Here is a 12,500-nt window from a genome sequence, read left to right on the forward strand (position 1 = left end):
ACCAAACACTTTTTTTGGGCATGATTTTATTTAAAAAGGCCCCTGGATGAATATTTTCTATAAGACCTGCACTCACACAGATTTAACCCCATCCACCATAACACTTATGTAGGGCATGATTTTTATTTATCTAAGGAGGCCCTGGAGGAATGATTTCTACCAGGCCTAAACTCTGGAATTAACCTTATCACATCAACACTTATTTGGGCATGATTTTATTCTATAAAGGCCCTGGATGAATGTTTTCTATAAGACCTGCGCTCACAGACTAACCCCCCGCCACAATAACACTTATTTAGGCATGATTTTGTTAATAAGGCCCTGGATGAATATTTTCTATAAGGCCTGCGCTCACAGACTAACCCCCATCACAATAACACTTATTTGGGCATGATATTATTTAATAAAGCCCTGGATGAATGTTTTCTATAAGGCCTGTGCTCACAGATTAACCCCATCACATAAACACTTTTTGGGCATGATTTTATTTAATAAGGCCCTAAAAAGGCCCTGGATGAATGATTTTCTATAAGGCTCAGCGCTCACAGACTAACCCCATCACAATAACACTTATTTGGGCATGATTTTTATTTAATAAAGGCCCTGGATGAATGATTTCTATAAGGCCTGAGCTCACAGATTAACCCCATCACATAAACACTTATTTGGGCATGAGTTTTATTTAATAAAGGCCTGGATGAATGTTTTCTATAAGGCCTGCGCTCACAGAGACTAACCCCACACAATAACACTTATGTGGGCATGATTTTATTTAATAAAGGCCCTGGATGAATGTTTTCTATAAGGCCTGCGCTCACAGACTAACCCCATCACAATAACACTTATTTGGGCATGATTTTTATTCTATAAAGGCCCTGGATGAATGTTTTCTATAAGGCCTGCGCTCACAGACTAACCCCATCACAATAACACTTATTTGGGCATGATTTTATTTAATAAAGGCCCTGGATGAATGTTTTCTATAAGGCCTGCGCTCACAGACTAACCCCATCACAATAACACTTATTTGGGCATGATTTTTATTTAATAAAGGCCCTGGATGAATGTTTTACAAAGGGCCTGCGCTCACAGACTAACCCTACACAGTAACACCTTATTGGGCATGATTTTATTTAATAGAGGCCCTGGATGAATGTTTTCTATAAGGCCTGCGCTCACAGACTAACCCCATCACAATAACACTTATTTGGGCATGATTTTATTTAATAAAAGGCCCTGGATGAATGTTTTCTATAAGGCCTGCGCTCAAAGACTAACCCCATCACAATAACATTTATTTGGGCATGATTTTATTCTATAAAGGCCCTGGATGAATGTTTTCTATAAAACCTGCGCTCACAGACTAACCCCATCACAATAACACTTAAGTGGGCATGATTTTATTTAATAAAGGCCCTGGATGAATGTTTTCTAAGGCCCGCGCTCACAGACTAACCCTAACCTAACCTAACCTAACCTGCCCTAACCTAATCTAACCTAACCTAACCTAACCTAACCTAACCTAACCTTGGCCTATTTTTGCTCTATAAAGGCCTCTTCTTTAACCTAACCTAACCTGGCCTGGCCTCACAGCCTAACCCCCCATACAATAGCCTAATTTGGGCCTAACCTAACCTGGCCCTGGCCTGGCCTAGCCTAAGGCCTGCGCTCACAGACTAACCTAACACTAACGCTGGGCCTGATTGTATTTAATAAAGGCCCTGGATGACAGTTTTCTTTAAGGCCTGCGCTCACAGACTAACCCCATCACAATAACACATATTGGGCATGATTTTGCTTAATAAAGGCCCTGGGTGACAGTTTTCTATAGGGCCTGGGCTCACAGACTAACCCCATCACAATAGCACTGCTTTTGGGCATGATTTTATTTAATAAAGGCCCTGGATAAATGTTTTCTTTAAGGCCTGCGCTCACAGACTAACCCCGTTACAATAACACTCTTATGGGCATGATTGTATTTAATAAAGGCCCTGGATGACAGTTTTCTTTAAGGCCTGCGCTCACAGACTAACCCCATCACAATAACACATATTTGGGCATGATTTTATTTAATAAAGGCCCTGGAAAAATGTTTTCTATAAGGCCTGCGCTCACAGACTAACCCGACACAGTATGCGCTTTATTGGGCATGATTTTATTTAATAAAGGCCCTGGATAAATGTTTTCTTTAAGGCCTGCGCTCACAGACTAACCCCGTTACAATAACACTCTTATGGGCATGATTGTATTTAATAAAGGCCCTGGATGACAGTTTTCTTTAAGGCCTGCGCTCACAGACTAACCCCATCACAATAACACATATTTGGGCATGATTTTATTTAATAAAGGCCCTGGAAAAATGTTTTCTATAAGGCCTGCGCTCACAGACTAACCCGACACAGTAACTCTTTGTTGGGCATGATTTTACTTAATAAAGGCCCTGGAAAAATGTTTTCTATAAGGCCTGCGCTCACAGACTAACCCGACACAATGCGCTTTATTGGGCATGATTGTATTTAAAAAGGCCCTGGAAAAAATGGTTTCTATAAGCCCTGCGCTCACTGACTAACCCCGTTACAATAACGCTCTTATGGGCATGATTTTTATTTAATAAAGGCCCTGGATGACAGTTTTCTTTAAGGCCTGCCCTCACAGACTAACCCGACACAGTAACTCTTTATTGGGCGTGATTTTATTTAATAAAGGCCCTGGAAAAATGTTTTCTATAAGGCCTGCGCTCACAGACTAACCCGACCCATTAACTCTTTATTGGGCATGATTTTTATTTAATAAAGGCCCTCGATGAATGTTTTCCATAAGGCCTGCGCTCACAGACTAACCCCGTCACAATAACACAGATTTGGGTATGATTTTATTTATTAAAGGCCCTGGATGAATGTTTTCTACAAAGGCCTGCGCTCACAGAACTCGCCCGTTAAAGCAGCGTAGCGCAGGGCACAATTCAGAATTTCAGAGTTTTTAGAGAAAAAAAAAAAAAAAAAAAAAAAAAAAAAAAAATTAAAGTTGATGTAAAAGTTGCTCCTGGGTAGCTTGGCCACCTCCGGGGTCGCGGTGAAATTTGAATCGTGCCGGGAAGAGGCCTCTCAGTCGGCCTGACTCGGAGCCTCGGAGGGTATGGAAGTCGGACCTTTCCCGAAGTTGGACTTAGTGCAATTTTGAAAGCGAAAATCATCCAGGCGCATATTTCAGCCCGATCGTCCGGAGTTAAGTGCGACTTCTCGGGCGCTTTCCCACTCGACCCCCGCCACCCTGGAGAAATTTTTTGCTTTCAAAACCTAAGTCCAGACATCCAGGCGCATATTTCAGCCCGATCTCGGCGGGTTATGTCGCGACTTCTCGGGCGCTTTCCCACTCGACCCGGCCTCCCTGGAGAAATTTTTAAAGCGTTCAAAACCTAAGTCCACACATCCAGGCGCTCGTTACAGCCGATCAAGTCCGGATTCGTCGCGACTTCTACGGTTCTACATTCCCTGGAGAACCCCGTGTCTGGATTTCAATTTTCCAAGGGCCTGGGCTCACACATTAACCCCAAGCGCAGTAACACTTTAATGGGCATCGTTTTATTTTAATTCTCGCCCTGGATGAATGTTTTACAAAGGGCCTGCGCTCACAGACTAACCCTACACAGTAACACCTTATTGGGCATGATTTTATTCTATAAAGGCCCTGGATGAATGTTTTCTATAAGGCCTGCGCTCACAGACTAACCCCATCACAATAACACTTATTTGGGCATGATTTTATTCTATAAAGGCCCTGGATGAATGTTTTTCTATAAGGCCTGCGCTCACAGACTAACCCCATCACAATAACACTTATGTGGGCATGATTTTATTCTATAAAGGCCCTGGATGAATATTTTTCTATATAAGCCCTGCGCTCACAGACTAACCCCATCACAATAACACTTATTTGGGCATGATTTTATTTAATAAAGGCCCTGGATGAATGATTTCTATAAGGCCTGTGCTCACAGATTAACCCCATCACATAAACACTTATTTGGGCATGATTTTATTTAATAAAGGCCCTGGATGAATGATTTCTATAAGGCCTGTGCTCACAGATTAACCCCATCACATAAACACTTATTTGGGCATGATTTTATTTAATAAAGGCCCTGGATGAATGATTTCTATAAGGCCTGTGCTCACAGATTAACCCCATCACATAAACACTTTTTGGGCATGATTTTATTTAAAAAAGGCCCTGGATGAATGTTTTCTATAAGGCCTGCGCTCACAGACTAACCCCATCACAATAACACTTATGTGGGCATGATTTTATTTAATAAAGGCCCTGGAGGAATGTTTTCTATAAGGCCTGCGCTCACAGACTAACCCCATCACAATAACACTTATTTGGGCATGATTTTATTCTATAAAGGCCCTGGATGAATGTTTTCTATAAGGCCTGCGCTCACAGACTAACCCCATCACAATAACACTTATTTGGGCATGATTTTATTTAATAAAGGCCCTGGATGAATGTTTTCTATAAGGCCTGCGCTCACAGACTAACCCCATCACAATAACACTTATTTGGGCATGATATTATTTAATAAAGGCCCTGGATGAATGTTTTACAAGGGCCTGCGCTCACAGACTAGCCCTACACAGTAACACCTTATTGGGCATGATTTTATTCTATAAAGGCCCTGGATGAATGATTTCTATAAGGCTCGCGCTCACAGACTAACCCCATCACAATAACACTTATTTGGGCATGATTTTATTTAAAAAAGGCCCTGGATGAATGTTTTCTATAAGGCCTGCGCTCACAGACTAACCCCATCACAATAACACTTATTTGGGCATGATATTATTTAATAAAGGCCCTGGATGAATGTTTACAAAGGGCCTGCGCTCACAGACTAACCCTACACAGTAACACCTTATTGGGCATGATTTTATTTAATAAAGGCCCTGGATGAATGTTTTCTATAAGGCTCGCGCTCACAGACTAACCCCATCACAATAACACTTATGTGGGCATGATTTTATTTATTAAAGGCCCTGGATGAATGTTTTCTATAAGGCCTGCGCTCAAAGACTAACCCCATCACAATAACATTTATTTGGGCATGATTTTATTCTATAAAGGCCCTGGATGAATTTTTCTATAAGGCCTGCGCTCACAGACTAACCCCATCACAATAACACTTATTTGGGCATGATATTATTTAATAAAGGCCCTGGATGAATGTTTTACAAAGGGCCTGCGCTCACAGACTAACCCTACACAGTAACACCTTATTGGGCATGATTTTATTTAATAGAGGCCCTGGATGAATGTTTTCTATAAGGCCTGCGCTCACAGACTAACCCCATCACAATAACACTTATTTGGGCATGATTTTATTTAATAAAGGCCCTGGATGAATGTTTTCTATAAGGCCTGCGCTCAAAGACTAACCCCATCACAATAACATTTATTTGGGCATGATTTTATTCTATAAAGGCCCTGGATGAATGTTTTCTATAAAACCTGCGCTCACAGACTAACCCCATCACAATAACACTTATTTGGGCATGATTTTATTTAATAAAGGCCCTGGATGAATGTTTTTTCTATAAGGCCTGCGCTCACAGACTAACCCCATCACAATAACACTTAAGTGGGCATGATTTTATTTAATAAAGGCCCTGGATGAATGTTTTCTATAAGGCCCGCGCTCACAGACTAACCTAACCTAAACCTAACCTAACCTAGCCCTAACCTAATCCTAACCTAACCTAACCTAACCTAACCTAACCTAGCCTAACCTAACCTAACCCCTAACCTAACCTAACCTAGCCCTAGCCTAGCCCTATAGCCTAACCTAACCTAACCTAACCCTAACCTAACCTAACCTAGCCCTAGCCTAGCCCTAACCCTAACCTAACCTAACCTAACTAACCTAACCTAGCCCTAACCTAACCTAACCTAACCTAACCTAACCCCTAACCTAACCTTGTTGGGCATGATTTTACTCTATAAAGGCCCTGGGTGACAGTTTTACACAGGGCCTGGGGTCACAGACTAACCCCATCACAATAGCACTTATTTGGGCATGATTTTATTTAATAAAGGCCTGATTGAATGTTTTCTATAAGGCCTGCGCTCACAGACTAACCCGACACAATAACGCTTTGTGGGCATGATTGTATTTAATAAAGGCCCTGGATGACAGTTTTCTTTAAGGCCTGCGCTCACAGACTAACCCCATCACAATAACACATATTTGGGCATGATTTTATTTAATAAAGGCCCTGGAAAAATGTTTTCTATAAGGCCTGCGCTCACAGACTAACCCGACACAGTAGCGCTTTATTGGGCATGATTTTATTTAATAAAGGCCCTGGATAAATGTTTTCTTTAAGGCCTGCGCTCACAGACTAACCCCGTTACAATAACACTCTTATGGGCATGATTGTATTTAATAAAGGCCCTGGATGACAGTTTTCTTTAAGGCCTGCGCTCACAGACTAACCCCATCACAATAACACATATTTGGGCATGATTTTATTTAATAAAGGCCCTGGAAAAATGTTTTCTATAAGGCCTGCGCTCACAGACTAACCCGACACAGTGCGCTTTATTGGGCATGATTTTATTTAATAAAGGCCCTGGATAAATGTTTTCTTTAAGGCCTGCGCTCACAGACTAACCCCGTTACAATAACACTCTTATGGGCATGATTGTATTTAATAAAGGCCCTGGATGACAGTTTTCTTTAAGGCCTGCGCTCACAGACTAACCCCATCACAATAACACATATTTGGGCATGATTGTATTTAAAAAAGGCCCTGGAAAAAATGGTTTCTATAAGCCCCTCGCTCACTGACTAACCCCGTTACAATAACGCTCTTATGGGCATGATTTTATTTAATAAAGGCCCTGGATGACAGTTTTCTTTAAGGCCTGCGCTCACAGACTAACCCGACACATTACGCTTTGTGGGCATGATTGTATTTAATAAAGGCCCTGGATGAATGTTTTCTATAAGGCCTGCGCTCACAGACTAACCCGACACAGTAACTCTTCATTGGGCATGATTTTATTTAATAAAGGCCCTCGATGAATGTTTTTGTATAAGGCCTGCCCTCACAGACTAACCCGACACAGTAACTCTTTATTGGGCATGATTTTATTTAATAAAGGCCCTCGATGAATGTTTTTCTATAAGGCCTGCCCTCACAGACTAACCCGACACAATGCGCTTTATTGGGCGTGATTTTATTTAATAAAGGCCCTCGATGAATGTTTTTCTATAAGGCCTGCGCTCACAGACTAACCCGACACAGTAACTCTTTATTGGGCGTGATTTTATTTAATAAAGGCCCTGGAAAAATGTTTTCTATAAGGCCTGCGCTCACAGACTGACCCGACACAGTAACTCTTTATTGGGCATGATTTTATTTAATAAAGGCCCTCGATGAATGTTTTCTATAAGGCCTGCGCTCACTGGCTAACCCCGTTACAATAACACTCTTATGGGCATGATTTTATTTAATTAAGGCCCTGGATGACAGTTTTCTTTAAGGCCTACCCTCACAGACTAACCCGACACAGTAACTCTTTATTGGGCGTGATTTTATTTAATAAAGGCCCTGGAAAAATGTTTTCTATAAGGCCTGCGCTCACAGACTAACCCGACACAATAACGCTTTATTGGGCGTGATTTTATTTAATAAAGGCCCTGGAAAAATGTTTTCTATAAGCACTGCGCTCACTGACTAACCCCGTTACAATAACACTCTTATGGGCATGATTTTATTTAATAAAGGCCCTGGATGACAGTTTTCTTTAAGGCCTGCGCTCACAGACTAACCCGACACAGTAACTCTTTGTTGGGCATGATTTTACTTAATAAAGGCCCTGGAAAAATGTTTTCTATAAGGCCTGCGCTCACAGACTAACCCGACACAGTGCGCTTTGTTGGGCATGATTTTATTTAATAAAGGCCCTGGAAAAATGTTTTCTATAAGGCCTGCGCTCACAGACTAACCCGACACAATGCAGCTTTATTGGGCATGATTTTTATTTAATAAAGGCCCTGGATAAATGTTTTCTTTAAGGCCTGCGCTCACAGACTAACCCCGTTACAATAACACTCTTATGGGCATGATTTTATTTAAAAAGGCCCTGGATGAATGTTTTCTATAAGGCCTGCGCTCACAGACTAACCCCATCACAATAACACTTATTTGGGCATGATTTTATTTAATAAAGGCCCTGGATGAATGTTTTCTATATAAGCCCTGTGCTCACAGATTAACCCCATCACATAAACACTTTTTTGGGCATGATTTTATTTAAAAAGGCCCTGGATGAATGTTTTCTATAAGGCCTGCGCTCACAGACTAACCCCATCACAATAACACTTATTTGGGCATGATTTTATTTAATAAAGGCCCTGGATGAATGATTTCTATAAGGCCTGAGCTCACAGATTAACCCCATCACATAAACACTTATTTGGGCATGATTTTATTTAATAAAGGCCCTGGATGAATATTTTCTATAAGGCCTGCGCTCACAGACTAACCCCATCACAATAACACTTATGTGGGCATGATTTTATTTAATAAAGGCCCTGGAGGAATGTTTTCTATAAGGCCTGCGCTCACAGACTAACCCCATCACAATAACACTTATTTGGGCATGATTTTATTCTATAAAGGCCCTGGATGAATGTTTTCTATAAGGCCTGCGCTCACAGACTAACCCCATCACAATAACACTTATTTGGGCATGATTTTATTTAATAAAGGCCCTGGATGAGATATTTTCTATAAGGCCTGCGCTCACAGACTAACCCCATCACAATAACACTTATTTGGGCATGATATTATTTAATAAAGGCCCTGGATGAATGTTTTACAAAGGGCCTGCGCTCACAGACTAACCCTACACAGTAACACCTTATTGGGCATGATTTTTATTTAATAGAGGCCCTGGATAGATATTTTCTATAAGGCCTGCGCTCACAGACTAACCCCATCACAATAACACTTATTTGGGCATGATTTTATTTAATAAAGGCCCTGGATGAATGTTTTCTATAAGGCCTGCGCTCAAAGACTAACCCCATCACAATAACATTTATTTGGGCATGATTTTATTCTATAAAGGCCCTGGATGAATGTTTTCTATAAAACCTGCGCTCACAGACTAACCCCATCACAATAACACTTAATTGGGCATGATTTTATTTAATAAAGGCCCTGGATGAATGTTTTCTATAAGGCCCAGCGCTCACAGACTAACCCTAACCTAACCTAACCTAACCTAGCCTAACCTAATCCTAACCTAACCTAACCTAACCTAACCTAAGCCTCGCCTAACCTAACCTAGCCTAACCTAACCTAGCCTGGCCCTAGCCCTAGCCTAACCTAACCCTAACCTAACCTAGCCTAACCTAACCTGGCCTAGCCTAGCCTAACCTAACCTAACCTAACCTAACCTAACCTAACCTGGCCTAACCTAGCCTAGCTAACCTAACCTAACCTAACCTAACCTAACCTAACCCTAACCTTATTGGGCATGATTTTTACTCTATAAAGGCCTGGGTGACAGTTTTACACAGGGCCTGGGGTCACAGACTAACCCCATCACAATAGCACTTATTTGGGCATGATTTTATTTAATAAAGGCCCTGGATAAATGTTTTCTTTAAGGCCTGCGCTCACAGACTAACCCCGTTACAATAACACTCTTATGGGCATGATTGTATTTAATAAAGGCCCTGGATGACAGTTTTCTTTAAGGCCTGCGCTCACAGACTAACCCCCATCACAATAACACATATTTGGGCATGATTTTATTTAATAAAGGCCCTGGAAAAATGTTTTCTATAAGGCCTGCGCTCACAGACTAACCCGACACAATGCGCTTTATTGGGCATGATTTTATTTAATAAAGGCCCTGGATAAATGTTTTCTTTAAGGCCTGCGCTCACAGACTAACCCCGTTACAATAACACTCTTATGGGCATGATTGTATTTAATAAAGGCCCTGGATGACAGTTTTCTTTAAGGCCTGCGCTCACAGACTAACCCCATCACAATAACACATATTTGGGCATGATTTTATTTAATAAAGGCCCTGGAAAAATGTTTTCTATAAGGCCTGCGCTCACAGACTAACCCGACACAGTAACTCTTTGTTGGGCATGATTTTCTTAATAAAGGCCCTGGAAAAATGTTTTCTATAAGGCCTGCGCTCACAGACTAACCCCGACACAGTAGCAGCTTTATTGGGCATGATTGTATTTAAAAAGGCCCTGGAAAAAATGGTTTCTATAAGCCCTGCGCTCACTGACTAACCCCGTTACAATAACGCTCTTATGGGCATGATTTTATTTAATAAAGGCCCTGGATGACAGTTTTCTTTAAGGCCTGCCCTCACAGACTAACCCGACACAGTAACTCTTTATTGGGCGTGATTTTATTTAATAAAGGCCCTGGAAAAATGTTTTCTATAAGGCCTGCGCTCACAGACTAACCCGACCCATTAACTCTTTATTGGGCATGATTTTTATTTAATAAAGGCCCTCGATGAATGTTTTCCATAAGGCCTGCGCTCACAGACTAACCCGTCACAATAACACAGATTTGGGTATGATTTTATTTATTAAAGGCCCTGGATGAATGTTTTCTACAAAGGCCTGCGCTCACAGACTTCGCCCGTTAAAGCAGCGGCGCGCGCGGGGCACGAATTTCAGAAGAAAAAAAAAAAAAAAAAAAAAAAATTAAAGTTGATGTAAAGTTGCTCCTGGGTAAGCGGCCACCTCCGGGGTCGCGGTGAAATTTGAATCGTGCCGGGAAGAGGCCTCTCGGTCGGCCTGACTCGGAGCCTCGGAGGTATGGAAGTCGGACCTTTCCCGAAGTTGGACTTAGTGCAATTTTGAAGCGAAAATCATCCAGGCGCATATTTCAGCCCGATCTCGTCCGGGTTAAGTGCGACTTCTCGGGCGCTTTCCCACTCGACCCGGCCTCCCTGGAGAAATTTTTTCGTTCAAAACCTAAGTCCAAACATCCAGGCGCATATTTCAGCCGATCTCGGCGGGTTAAGTCGACTTCTCGGGCGCTTTCCACTCGACCCGGCCTCCCTGGAGAAATTTTTCGTTCAAAACCTAAGTCCAAACATCCAGCGCATATTTCAGCCGATCTCGGCGGGTTAAGTCGCGACTTCTCGGGTGCTTTCCCACTCGACCCGGCCTCCCTGGAGAAATTTTTTCGTTCAAAACCTAAGTCAAACATCCAGGCGCATATTTCAGCCGATCTCGGCGGAGTTAAGTCGACTTCTCGGGCGCTTTCCCACTCGACCCGGCCTCCCTGGAGATTTTTTTTCGTTCAAAACCTAAGTCCAAACATCCAGCGCATATTTCAGCCGATCTCAGCGGGTTAAGTGCGACTTCTCGGGCCTTTTCCACTCGACCCGGCCTCCCTGGAGAAATTTTTTCGTTCAAAACCTAAGTCCAAACATCCAGGCGCATATTTCAGCGATCTCAGCGGGTTAAGTCGACTTCTCGGGCGCTTTCCCACTCGACCCGGCCTCCCTGGAGAAATTTTTGCTTTCAAAACCTAAGTCCAGACATCCAGGCGCTTCATCCAGCGATCTCGGCGGGTTAAGTGCGACTTCTCGGGCGCTTTCCCACTCGACCCCCTCCACCCTGGAGGATTTTTTGCTTTCAAAACCTAAGTCCAAACATCCAGGCGCATATTTCAGCGATCTCAGCGGGTTAAGTCTGCGACTTCTCGGGCCTTTCCCACTCGACCCGGCCTCCCTGGAGAAATTTTTTCGTTCAAAACCTAAGTCCAAACATCCAGGCGCATATTTCAGCCCGATCTCGGCGGGTTAAGTGCGACTTCTCGGGCGCGTTCCCACTCGACCCCGCCACCCTGGAGATTTTTTTGCTTTCAAAACCTAAGTCCAGACATCCAGGCGCATATTTCAGCCGATCTCGGCGGGTTAAGTGCGACTTCTCGGGCGCTTTTCCTCGACCCCCTCCACCCTGGAGGTATTTTTAAGCGTTCAAAACCTAAGTCCAGACATCCAGGCGCATATTTCAGCCCGATCTCAGCCGGGTTAAGTCGACTTCTCGGGCGCTTTCCCACTCGACCCGGCCTCCCTGGAGAAATTTTTTTCGTTCAAAACCTAAGTCCAAACATCCAGGCGCATATTTCAGCCGATCTCGTCCGGGTTAAGTCGCGACTTCTCGGGCGCTTTCCCCCTCGACCCGGCCTCCCTGGAGAAATTTTTTTCGTTCAAAACCTAAGTCCAAACATCCAGGCGCATATTTCAGCCGATCTCAGCCGGGTTAAGTCGCGACTTCTCGGGCGCTTTCCCCTCGACCCCCTCCACCTGGAGGATTTTTTTGCTTTCAAAACCTAAGTCCAGACATCCAGGCGCATATTTCAGCGATCTCGTCCGGGTTAAGTCGACTTCTCGGACAATTTCCCACTCGACCCGGCCTCCCTGGAGAATTTTTT

This window comes from Puntigrus tetrazona, unplaced genomic scaffold (assembly GCF_018831695.1).
Source record: "Puntigrus tetrazona isolate hp1 unplaced genomic scaffold, ASM1883169v1 S000000003, whole genome shotgun sequence".
NCBI classification, from domain to species: Eukaryota; Metazoa; Chordata; class Actinopteri; order Cypriniformes; family Cyprinidae; genus Puntigrus; species Puntigrus tetrazona.